Here is a 14,052-nt window from a genome sequence, read left to right as displayed (position 1 = left end):
AAAAGTCGATTCAGTCGACTGAAGTGTGGCTTAATCGAAGTAGAGCAGCAGCACGAGCGAGGGGGAGAGTAGCATCAGCAGCTGGGCGAGCGAGCAATTGAGCGAGAGCCAGAGCAGCAGCAGATCTGGGGGAGAGCCGCCATGGAGATGTCGCCCGCGGCGCCGGCTTCAAGGTAGCCGCTCCATGGGGAGCGGGATGGAGCACCGTCGGCGCCGAGAGGTCGAGTTAAGGAGAAGGTGCTATGCAATGAGTGTACAACCTCTTTGGTGGCGCCGAGTAGGCCTCGGCTTCGTCCGAGGAGTCAGTGAGGATGATGTGGCTCCGGTGGAGCAGGTTAAGGCGGCGCTGTGGGGATGGAGCAGCCGCGATAGACGAGGCGATCGTCGGAGCAGCTCCTTGGAGGTGGAGGACGGGGCGGCTGAACCGGCGGGACGTCAAGATGGACGACGGATCCTCATCCGGGGAGGTGGACGAGGGACGTCGAGCTGTTGAGGTGGACGACGTCATCGGGGAAGAGGCTTCGGCTGGGCAGCGGTGACGTGGCGGACGGAGGAGGGTGGGGTTTCGCGGCTAGAGCGGAGAGTTTATGGCGGCCTGGGATTTCGAATGGCGAAAAGGGGGCGATGGGAGGGGGTGAAGCATGACTTAGGGACGCGCTTGTCCAAAATGTAGGGTGTGTTATAAAAGTACCCCCCGCCGATTTGAACTAGCAGCCCTTTTGGCTCAGGGTTAGAAGGGGGATTTCGCATGTTGGGATTTGGCAGCTGGAGGGAGTTTTCGCGCGCGTTGTAATTTCGGCATAGCAAGGCGCGGGTTGTGAAGGTGCCAGTTTTGGGAGCATGATATCTGAATTTTCGGGATATAACAAGACGCGGGTTGAATTTTAGGGACAAGCCTAACGTGTAGTAATATTGTACTTGTACGTACCAAATCAATTCGCACTTCCCTCAACCAAAAAGAAAAAAAATAAAACTATTCACACCACACAAAGAGAGAGTCTTGCCCCGTTTTACTATACAAATGCTATTCAAAGCTACTCCCTCCTTCCATCTATATAGGGCCTAATGCGTTTTTTGATGCTAACTTTGACCAAATATTGGAGCAATGATATATGACATGCAACTTACACAAAGCACACCGTTAACTTCATCTGTGAAAGGTTCTTTCAATGATATAATTTTCACATTGTGCATGTCATGTACTATTAATCTTGTCAATAGTCAAAGGCGGTCTTAAAAATATCATTACGCCCTATATAGATGGAAGGAGGGAGTATGAATCCATGTTATGTCTGATTAATTTTTTTCGCTTTGCTGTATAATGCATGTAACCTACTCATACCAACATTTTAGTGCATTCCAAATGTCTATACTACCGCTGCAATTCGAACTAAATTTGAATTCATTTCTCTATTTCAATAAGAATCTACAATCATGATTGTTGCCAACTTCAACCATCATAGTTTCCTTGCTATCCGCCAGATATAAATCGGACAGCCTATAATGCAGGATGGCAGGCACACCATCATCAACAACTCCGTTTTTTATAAGAATAGAGATAAAATATATTAAATGTAGTATAACATGTTCATAAACACACCATGTGTATCACCGTTATATATATTCACACATACATCGGTTTAAAACACTATGATAAATTCTTCAAATATCCGAATTTGCTTTTTATAATGAAGTATATATGATATCTATTCGTCTTTTACACCCACACAACCATCTTATCTTTGTAGCTAGCGCTAACTTTCTCTTGTGCATGCACACGCCCGCATCCCTCTCACCCTCCCTCAGCATTCTCCAGCTCCATCACACAAATTCGTCTTTTCACTTTAGGTCGTTCACCCATGGTGTGTGTAGGCCCCCCAGCTCCTTCTTTACGGCACACATCGATCGATATGCCTCCCTAGCCAGGTGTGCCTAGCACAAACACAAGCTTCCCCTCTTCTCTTGTCACCGTCCATGCCTCACTCCCACCACTCTTTTCATCGTTCTCGTACTCGCACACTCCTCCCTGCTCGATATAGTATGCCTCTCGTACCACCTCCTACATGCATCCCTCTATCTCTATCCTTCTCCTCGTGCCTCGTTTGCTTCTAACACACACATGCAAGTATACCGATCGATCTCCCAACATATACCTGGATCGACTTTAACTACCCCCCCCCCCATCGATCGACGTACCTCACAAGTTATGTCTCTCCTTTCTCTAACAAAGGGCGATTGATCCTCCTATGTAGTTATGTCTGCTTACCACAGCCACATGATACGTCTCCAACGTATCTATAATTTTTTTATTGCTCCATGCTACTTTATCTACTGTTTTGGACTATACTGGGCTTTATTTTCCACTTTTATATTACTTTTGGGACTAACCTATTAACCGGAGGCCCAGCCCAGAATTGCTGTTTTTGCCTTTTTCAGTATTTCGAAGAAACAGAATATCAAACGGAGTCCAAACGGAATGAAACCTTCGGGATCGTGATTTTCCAACCGAACGTGATCCAGGAGACTTGGACCCTACTCCAAGAAGCCTCCGAGGAGGTCACGAGGGTGGAGGGCGCGCCCCCTACCTCGTGGGCCCCTCGGAGCTCCATCAATGTAATCCTTCCTCCTATATATACCTACGTACCCCCGAACGATCAGAACAGGAGCCAAAAACCTAATTCCACCGTCGCAACCTTCTATATCCATGAGATCCCATCTTGGGGCCTGTTCCAGAGCTCCGCCGGAGGGGGCATCCACCATGGAGGGCTTCTACATCATCACCATAGCCCCTTCGATGAAGTGTGAGTAGTTTACTTCAGACCTCTGGGTCCATAGCTAGTAGCTAGATGGCTTCTTCTCTCTTTTTGGATCTCAATACAATGTTCTCCCCCTCTCTCGTGGAGATCTATTCGATGTAATCTTCTTTTTGCGGTGTGTTTGTTGTGAACGATGAATTGTGGGTTTATGATCCAGTATTATCTATGGAAAATATTTGATTCTTCTCTGAATTCTTTTATGTATGATTGAGTTATCTTCGCAAGTCTCTTCGAATTATCTTTTTGGTTTGGCCAACTAGATTGGTAGTTCTTGCAATGGGAGAAGTGCTTAGCTTTGGGTCCAATCTTGCGGTGTCCTTACTCAGTGACAGAAAGAGTTGCAAGGCACGTATTGTATTGTTGCCATCGAGGATAACAAGATGGTTTTTTTATCATATTGCATGAATTTATCCCTCTACATCATGTCATCTTGCTTACGGCGTTACTCTGTTTTTACTTAATACTCTAGATGCATGCTGTATAGCGGTCGATGAGTGGAGTAATAGTAGTAGATGCAGAATCATTTTGATCTACTTGTTTTGGACGTGATGCCTATATACATGATCATTACCTAGATATACTCATAACTATGCTCAATTCTGTCAATTGCTCAACAGTAATTTGTTCACCCGTCATAGAATACTTATGCTCTTGAGAGAAGCCACTAGTGAAACCTATGGCCACCGGGTCTATTCTCATCATATCAATCTATATCACTCTATTTACTTGCTTTCTACTTTGCTTTTATTTTTACTTTGCATCTATCTATCAAAAATACCAAAAATATTATCTCTATCAGATCTCACTCTCGTAAGTGACCGTGAAGGGATTGACAACCCCTAAGCGTTGGTTGCGAGTTGCTATCGTTTTGTGTAGGTACGAGGGACTTGTGCATGGTCTCCTACTGGATTGATACCTTGGTTCTCAAAAACTGAGAGAAATACTTACGCTACTTTACTGCATCATCCTCTCCTCTTCGGGAAAATCCAACGCGATGGTCAAGAGGTAGCAAGAACAATTTCTAGCGCCGTTGCCGGGGAGGTTCACGCAAGCAAGTCAACTATACCAAGTACCCATCGCAATCCCAATCTCTCTCATACATTATTTGCCATTTGCCTCTCGTTTTCCTCTCCCCCACTTCACCCTTGCCGTTTTATTTGCCCTCTCTTTCCCAATCTCCTCCTCTCTTTCCCGTTTGCATTTTTCTCATTGCCTTTCAGTTTGCTTGTGTGTTGGATTACTTGTTGCCATGGCGCAAGATAATACCAAATTGTGTGATTTCTCGAATACCAATAATAATGATTTCCTTAGTACTCCAATTGCTCCTCTTAATAATGATGAGTCTTGTGAAATCAATACCACCTTGTTGAATCTTGTTATGAAAGATCAATTCGCCGGCCTTCCTAGTGAAGATGCTGCTACTCATCTAAACAATTTTGTTGATTTGTGTGATATGCAAAAGAAAAAAGATACGAATAACAATATTGTCAAATTGAAGTTATTTCCGTTTTCACTTAGAGACCGTGCTAAAGTTTGGTTTTCATCTTTGCCTAAAAATAGTATTGATTCTTGGAACAAGTGCAAAGATGCTTTTATCTCTAAGTATTTTCCTCCCGCTAAGATTATTACTCTTAGGAATGATATCATGAATTTTAAACAACTTGATCATGAGCATGTTGCCCAATCTTGGGAAAGAATGAAATTAATGCTTCGCAATTGCCCTACTCATGGTTTGAATTTATGGATGATCATACAAAAATTTTATGCCGGATTGAATTTTGCTTCTAGAAATCTTTTAGATTCGGCCGCGGGAGGCACTTTTATGGAAATTACATTAGGGGATGCTACTAAATTGCTTGATAATATTATGGCTAGTTATTCTCAATGGCACACCGAAAGATCTTCTAGTAAAAAAGTGCATGCTATAGAAGAAATCAATGTTTTGAGTGAAAAGATGGATGAACTTATGAAGATGTTTGCTCCTAAAAATACTCCTCTTGATCCCAATGATATGCCTTTATCTACTTTGCTTGAGAATAATAATGAATCTATGGATGTGAATTTTGTTGGTAGGAATAGTTTTGGAAACAACGCTTATAGAGGGAATTTTAATCCTAGGCCCTAGTAATCCTTCTAATAATTATGGAAATTCCTACAATAACTCTTATGGAAATTTTAATAAGATGCCCTCTGAATTTGAGAATAGTTTTAAAGAGTTTACGAATTCACAAAAGAATTTTAATGCTTTGCTTGAAGAGAAATTGCTTAAAGTTGATGATTTGGCTAGGAACGTTGATAGAATTTCTCTTGAAATTGATTCTTTAAAGCTTAGATCTATTCCTCCTAAGCATGATATCAATGAGTCTCTCAAAGCCATGAGAATTTCCATTGATGAGTGCAAGGAAAGAACCGCTAGGATGCGTGCTTCCAAAGATGCCTTTATTAAAGCGTGTTCTTCCAATCCCTATGAAAATCAAGATGAAGATCTAAAGCGTGTCCCCCATTAAATCTTTGTTTTGCAATATGAATCTTGATGAATCTGAAGATTATCTTCCTTTAGCTAGAAGGCGTTCTAAGAATTCGGAGTTTCTAGATCTTGATGATGAAATTGATGAAAGTGGGATTGAAATAAATAAAAACCGTGATGTTGCTAAACCCACTATTTTGGATCTCAAGGAATTTAATTATGAAAATTGCTCTTTTATTGGTTGTATTTCCTTGTTGCAATCCGTGCTAGAATCTCCTCATGCTTATAGTCAAAATAAGGCCTTTACCGAACATATTGTTGATGCCTTGATGCAATCTTATGAAGAAAAACTTGAGTTGAAAGTTTCTATCCCTAGAAAACTCTATGATGAGTGGGAACCTACTATTAAAACTAAAATTAAAGACTTTGAGTTTCATGCTTTGTGTGATTTGGATGCTAGTGTCTCTACTATCCCCAAAACTTTATGTGATTTGCTAGATTTTCGTGATTTTGATGATTGCTCTCTAAACTTGCATCTTGCGGATTCCACTATTAAAAAGCCTATGGGAAGAATTAATGATGTTATTATTGTTGCAAATAGGAATTATGTGCATGTATATTTTATCGTTCTTGATATAGATTTCAATCCTTCATGTCCTATTATTCTTGGTAGACCTTTCCTTAGAACGATTGGTGCAATTATTGATATGAAGGAAGGAAATATTAGATTCCAATTTCCCTTAAAGAAGGGTATGGAACACTTCCCTAGAAAGAAAATAAAATTACCATATGAATCTATCATGAGATCCACCTATGGATTGCCTACCAAAGATGGCAATACCTAGATCTATCCTTGCTTTTATGCCTAGCTAAGGGCGTTAAACGATAGCGCTTATTGGGAGGCAACCCAATTTTGTGTTTTTTTGTTTTTGCTTCTGTTTAGGAATAAATAATCCATCTAACTTCTGTTTGGATGTGGTTTTATGTTTTAATTAGTGTTTATGCCAAGTAGGACATATAGGATAACCTACGATGATAGTTGATTTGATTCTGCTGAAAAACAGAAACTTTGCACGCACAAATTTAGTTATGATAAATCACAGGAACGTGATTTTGAGTTGATTCGTTTTGCTTCTGATCAATAAACAAATTTTCAAACACTTCCTATTTTCATAGAATTTTTAGAATTCCATAAGTTTGCATTAGTTACAGATTGCTACAGACTGTTCTGTTTTTGACAGATTCTGTTTTTCGTGTGTTGTTTGCTTATTTTGATGAATCTATGGCTAGTAAATTAGTTTATAAACCATAGAAAAGTTGGAATACATTAGGTTTAACACCAATATAAATAAAGAATGAGTTCATTACAGTACCTTGAAGTAGTCTTTTGTTTTCTTTCTCTAATGGAGCTCACGAGATTTCTGTTGAGTTTTGTGTTGTGAAGTTTTCATGTTTTGAGTGAATTCTTTTGATGGATTATGGAACAAGGAGTGGCAAGAGCCTAAGCTTGGGGATGCCCATGGAACCCCCAAGATAATCCAAGAACACCAAAAAGTCAAAGCTTGGGGATGCCCCGGAAGGCATCCCCTCTTTCGTCCACTTCCATCGGTAATTTACTTGGAACTATATTTTTATTCACCAACATGATATGTGTTTTGCTTGGAGCGTCTTGTATTATTTGTGTATTTGCTTGTTAGTTTACCACAATCATCCTTGCTGTACACATCTTTTGAGAGAGCCATACATGAATTGGAACTTGTTAGAATACTCTATGTGCTTCACTTATATCTTTTGAGCTTGATAGTTTTGCTCATAGTTCTTCACTTATATCTTTTGAGCGTGATAAGTTTTTCTCTAGTACCTCGCTTATATCTTTTATAGCACGGTGGTGGATTTGTTTTAAAGAAACTGTTTGATCTCTCATGCTTCACTTAGATTATTTTGAGAGTCTTTAATAGCATGGTAATTTGCTTAATGTTAATATACTTGGTGTTCAAGATATGTGAAACTTTCTTTTGAGTGAATTGAATACTAAGATAAGTTTGATGCTTGATAATTGTTTTGAGATATGGAGGTGATAATATCAAAGTCGTGCTAGTTGGGTGATTATGAATTTGAGAAATACTTGTGTTGAAGTTTGCAAGTCCCGTAGCATGCACGTATGGTTAAAGTTGTGTAACAAATTTGAAACATGAAGTGTACCTGGCTTGTGCATCCTTATGAGTGGCGGTCGGGGACGAGCGATGGTCTTTTCCTACCAATATATCCCCCTAGGAGCATGCGCGTAGTACTTGAATTTTTGATGACTTCTAAACTTTTGCAATAAGTATATGAGTTCTTTTGACTAATGTTGAGTCCATGGATTATATGCACTCTCACCTTTCCACCTTTGCTAGCCTCTTCGGTACCGTGCATTGCCCTTTCTCACCTTGAGAGTTGGGGCAAACTTCGCCGGTGAATCCAAACCCCGTGATACGATACGCTCTATCACACATAAACCTCCTTATATCTTCCTCAAAACAGCCACCATACCTACCTATTATGGCATTTCCATAGCCATTCCGAGATATATTGCCATGCAACTTCCACCATCATCATCATGACATACATTACTTTTGTCATATTGCCATTGCATGATCTTGTAGTTGACATCGTATTTGTGGCAAAGCCACCATGCATTATTTTCCATACATGTCACTCTTGATTCCTTGCACCATCCTGGTACACCGCCGGAGGCATTCATATAGAGTCATATCTTGTTCTAAGTTTCGAGTTGTAATCCTTGTGTTGTAATCAATAGAAGTGTGATGATCATCATTATTAGAGCATTGCCCAAATAAAAAAAAGAGAGAGAAAGGCCAAAAAAAGAAAAGGCCCCCAAAAAAGGGCAATGCTACTATCTCTTTCATGTAGTGAGTCTCATATATTGTGCTTCAAAGTAGCACCTTGTTCTTCATGTAGTGAGTCTCATAAGTTGTCTTTTTATACTAGTGGGAATTTTTCATTATAGAACTTGGCTTGTATATTCCTACGATGGGCTTCCTCAAATGCCCTAGGTCTTCATGAGCAAGCAAGTTGGATGCACACCCACTAGTTTTCTTTTGTTGAGCATTCATAGCTCTAGTGCATACGTTGCATGGCAATCCCTACTCACTCACATCGATATCTATTGATGGGAATCTCCATAGCCCGTTGATACGCCTAGTTGATGTGAGACTTTCTCATTTTTTTGTCTTCTCCACACAATCCCCATCATCATATTCTATTCCACCAATAGTGCTATATCCATGGCTCACGCTCATGTATTGCATGAAGGTTGAAAAAGTTTGAGATTATTTAAAGTATGAAACAATTGCTTGGCTTATCATCGGGGGTATAGAAGTTGGGAACATCTTTGTGTGACGAAAATGAAGCATAGCCTAACTATATGATTTTGTAGGGATGAACTTTCTTTTGCCATATTATTTTCAGAAGACATGATTGCTTTGATTAGTATGCTTGAAGTATTATTATTTTTGTGTCAATATGAACTTTTGTCTTGAATCTTTCGGATCTGAATATTCATATTACAATTAAGAAGATTTACATTGAAATTATGCCAAAGTATCACTCCGCATCAAAAATTCTTTTTTATCATTTACCTACTCGAGGACGAGCAGGAATTAAGCTTGGGGATGCTTGATACGTCTCCAACGTATCTATAATTTTTGATTGCTCCATGCTACTTTATCTACTGTTTTGGACTATATTGGGCTTTATTTTCCACTTTTATATTACTTTTGGGACTAACCTATTAACCGGAGGCCCAGCCCAGAATTGCTGTTTTTTGCCTTTTTCAGTATTTCGAAGAAACAGAATATCAAACGGAGTCCAAACGGAATGAAACCTTCGGGATCGTGATTTTCCAACCGAACGTGATCCAGGAGACTTGGACCCTACTCCAAGAAGCCTCCGAGGAGGTCACGAGGGTGGAGGGCGCGCCCCCTACCTCGTGGGCCCCTCGGAGCTCCATCAATGTAATCCTTCCTCCTATATATACCTACGTACCCCCGAACAATCAGAACAGGAGCCAAAAACCTAATTCCACCGCCGCAACCTTCTGTATCCATGAGATCCCATCTTGGGGCCTGTTCCGGAGCTCCGCCGGAGGGGGCATCCACCATGGAGGGCTTCTACATCATCACCATAGCCCCTCCGATGAAGTGTGAGTAGTTTACTTCAGACCTTCGGGTCCATAGCTAGTAGCTAGGTGGCTTATTCTCTCTTTTTGGATCTCAATACAATGTTCTCCTCCTCTCTCATGGAGATCTATTCGATGTAATCTTCTTTTTGCGGTGTGTTTGTTGAGACCGATGAATTGTGGGTTTATGATCCAGTATTATCTATGGAAAATATTTGATTCTTCTTTGAATTCTTTTATGTATGATTGAGTTATCTTCGCAAGTCTCTTCGAATTATCTTTTTGGTTTGGCCAACTAGATTGGTAGTTCTTGCAATGGGAGAAGTGCTTAGCTTTGGGTTCAATCTTGCGGTGTCCTTACTCAGTGACAGAAAGAGTTGCAAGGCACATATTGTATTGTTGCCATCGAGGATAACAAGATGGTTTTTTTATCATATTGCATGAATTTATCCCTCTACATCATGTCATCTTGCTTACGGCGTTACTCTGTTTTTACTTAATACTCTAGATGCATGCTGGATAGCGGTCGATGAGTGGAGTAATAGTAGTAGATGCAGAATCATTTCGATCTACTTATTTTGGACGTGATGCCTATATACATGATCATTGCCTAGATATACTCATAACTATGCTCAATTCTGTCAATTGCTCAACAGTAATTTGTTCACCCATCGGAGAATACTTATGCTCTTGAGAGAAGCCACTAGTGAAACCTATGGCCCCCGGGTCTATTCTCATCATATCAATCTATATCACCTTATTTACTTGCTTTGTTTTTACTTTGCTTTTATTTTTACTTTGCATCTATCTATCAAAAATACCAAAAATATTATCTCTATCAGATCTCACTCTCATAAGTGACCGTGAAGGGATTGACAACCCCTATGCGTTGGTTGCGAGTTGCTATCGTTTTGTGTAGGTACGAGGGACTTGTGCGTGGTCTCCTACTAGATTGATACCTTGGTTCTCAAAAACTGAGGGAAATACTTACGCTACTTTACTTCATCATCCTCTCCTCTTCGGGGAAATCCAACACAGTGCTCAAGAGGTAGCACCACATCGTCCCCCCTCATCATTCGTGCATGCCTCCTGACCCGTCTCTCACACGCACGTGCACAGACAACAAGCAGCCATCTCCTCTCTTATTGATATTGCGGGCGTGCCCTCCGTTTGTCTAGCAAGCCTATCCCACCATTTGTTAGAAGCAACTCCACTACCACCCCCTCCAACACTCTAGCTCTGTCTCTCTCCCAACCTTATTCCTCTCATGCACATATGCATGGATGCCGATCGATCTCCCTCAATACATGAGGCAGATCGATCTCCTTAATACATGAGGTAGGCCTCTATCCTCCTCCACACATATACCAGCCATTGTACCTCTATAGTTAATTGGGCCTCCCTCTTCCCCCACCACACACCGATAGTCAAGCGCTGCAGGTAGGTATCCATGCCACAGAGACAAACTACACATGTCCCCTCTCACGTTCCAGTAGGCCAGCCACTCTATATCTTTGACGTGGGCACACACAAATTCGATGGCACTCTTTATCGATCGCGCACACACACACACACACACACATCATCCCTCTTTTCAATTCCATGGACACCTCAAGCCGGTGATACCTCCACTCTCTTCTCGTGGATCACCCCCTCTATATATATGTTATATCCAGGACTCTATTTCACACACATTGCATATGTTACATATTTTGATTGAACCCCCCCCCTCAAAAAAACTCTCAAGAACCCACACACTATATCTCTCTACGTTTGTATCTCTCTCACACAACCCCACGTAGGTGGTGTACGTATACAAGAAGAGAATAGGTGCACCGTGCACGTACTCACGCTTCGTGCCCAGCCACACCCGCGCGGGTACACGGTGGAGCTCATTTCTTTACGAAATGGCAGCCCACATGCTAATTTGAATGCATGTAGCGGTTGTTTACCTAGGGAGGTCGTGTACCATGCCTGCACGAAACAAAGTTCGACTTGACACGTTGCCGCGTTATTTTTAAATAAAGTTATAGCGCTCAATGGCACGTACACAGAATATAAAACGATTTTTATGGAGAAAAAGGTAGTCCGCTCACTATATAAAATGGAACCTTGCGTGCCTGGTTTGTCGCTCTTCAGAGTATCTCACACAAGGCTGCGATGTCCTCTCTCTCTCTCACCGTTGGACACTGATCCGGCCGCATCCCGTCCGTTGGGGGAAAGGGAGTGCGGTGGCCTCTCTCTCTCTCACACCATTGGTCACTGATCCGGCCGCATCCGTCCGCCGGGGGAAAGGGAGGAAGTGCATCGTTTCTCCATTCGACGGCGCCGAGGCAGCACGTCCCGATCTGCGGTACACACCGTTCTCTCTGACCAAGCTCCGGTGTGGCAGGGCCTACGCCACCTGCTTGCAGATTCCGCCCGCCGCCACTCACCTAGTTACATCCCGACGACCTCCAGGTATCCCCTCCGGCCTTGCTCCACTGCCCGTCTTCCCACGTCGCTGCATGTGGATCTTCCATAGTTCTTTGCCCAAAACATAGCTCATCCAGCGTACTTTCCATATTGCATTCTCGTCCTCACACCATTTTAGACAAACACAACCGTGTTGCTATCTTCCCTTAGGGCAAGGAATATGCTTCTTTCTTGTCGTGGCATGTGTCATCAACTGTTATTGGCCAGTAATTGTTTCCTTTCTACCTCTTTTTTGCAAACGGGGCTATCCATTTCACCTCGTTGCTATTGCGACCTTTTGGTGAACTGCACAAATCACTTTTTTCTTAAGAGTGTTTTGTGCAATTGTACTATAATGTCACATGGGCAACGTCTCCACATTTCAGTGCGACTGCACAAAGGGAGATTGGTTTTGCTCTATCCTCCTCATCCAACTCCGAGCCTAATCTTCTCCAACTAGTTAGTCTTAAGAGAGACTGCAAAGGTGACCGGCTTCTATTTATGTGTTTATTGTTTCATCAGCAGTCCTCTATTATCGTAATCACACTTAATGTCTTTGGAACAGGGACGCTCGGCTCTATTTTAGTGGAACTACACAAAATGATCGGAATGTTGCATGCTCCAGACAGCTACTTTTTTCCCAACATGCCTTGTTGATTTAGACAGAGCTGGGGGGACGTTGCTGCCAATCAAAGCATGGATCAATTTTAATTTAACACCTTCTCACAACTCTGTCTTCAGTTGTGATGTAATTATTAGCTCTGATCTGCTAATAATTGACATGCATTAGCAAGGAAGTTGGTTTTTATTGTTTTCGAAAGAGCATCGATGGCAAGACACGCGAAACAGAAGCTGAAAGCTCACACCATTGTACAATTTCATGTCTCGCTGGAAAATTATTTGTATAGTATGTCAATTATGTAAACAAATGATGGAAGCTTGATAGCATTGCCAGAAGCCTCTTCATCATCCGGGTCCATGTGCCATGCACAAAATTATACTCCTTCGTTCCTAAATATTAGTCTTTTTACAAATTTCAAACGGGCATATTTTAGAGTGTAGATTCACTCATTTTGCTTCGTATGTGTACTCCCTCCGTTCCTAAATATTCTATTCGTCTTTCTAGAGATTTCAACAAGTGATTACATACGGAGCAAAATGAGAGAATCTACACTCTAAAATATGTATATACATCCGTATGTGCCAGTCCATTTGAAGTCTCTAAAAAGACAAATATTTGAGTAGTCACTCGTTGAAATCTCTAGAAAGACAAATATACTCTGGAGTATATTTAAGAACCGACGGGGTAGTGCACAACTGCATGGGAGACTCAGCCCGGTCGTTGCGCCGCATTAATAGTGAGTAATGAGCAGTCAAATCGTAAGCCCCACCTTTCCCACTGTAAGTTGCTCTGAAGAAACAACCATCAATACGGTCTTCTTTGAATCCGCTCATACTACTCCATCCGTCACTGTTTATATAGCGCGCTTGAGAAAAAAGAAAAAAGATCTGTGGGACCAAGGCGACTAGCGATCGGCCTGAAAAATAGCATTGGTAGTTATAGCACGGCGTCTATTACTACTCCCTCCGTCTAGGTGTGTAAGTCATCTTAGGTTGTGCATCATGACAAAGACGTATGGGAAAACGAGAGAACTAAATGCATTTTTGCTAATTAATAGCATTGCATGCAATGAACTAACCACTGCATGTTATGTTTGGTAGTCTCAAGTCATTCAAAGCATGCATGGCCCACATCTCTTATTGGTTGATATGTCACAAAACAAGAAACGAGGAGTGAGTTAATGTACCGTGCCTAAGGCTGGTCATAGTGGGGAGTAACTTAGATTAGTAACATGCATATGTTACTAGTCTATGTTACTACCTTTATAGTGCATAGTATCATATATTAGTATCATAGGTGGTCTCATTTATTGCCATGCATGACACATAGTATCATCACATTTATTATGTTACGGTATCTACCTATGTTACTATAACCATCTCTCTCTTCTTTAATTGCCTGCCACATAAGCATGTTTGGGAGTCCCAAGTGCATGATACTACTTATGTTACCCCCACTATGGCCAGCCTAAGTGTTTTGGGATTATTTGCTTTTCGTAAGGTGACTTACACAC

Source organism: Triticum aestivum, chromosome 2B (assembly GCF_018294505.1).
Source record: "Triticum aestivum cultivar Chinese Spring chromosome 2B, IWGSC CS RefSeq v2.1, whole genome shotgun sequence".
NCBI classification, from domain to species: domain Eukaryota; kingdom Viridiplantae; phylum Streptophyta; class Magnoliopsida; order Poales; family Poaceae; genus Triticum; species Triticum aestivum.
This window is presented reverse-complemented; position numbering follows the sequence as displayed.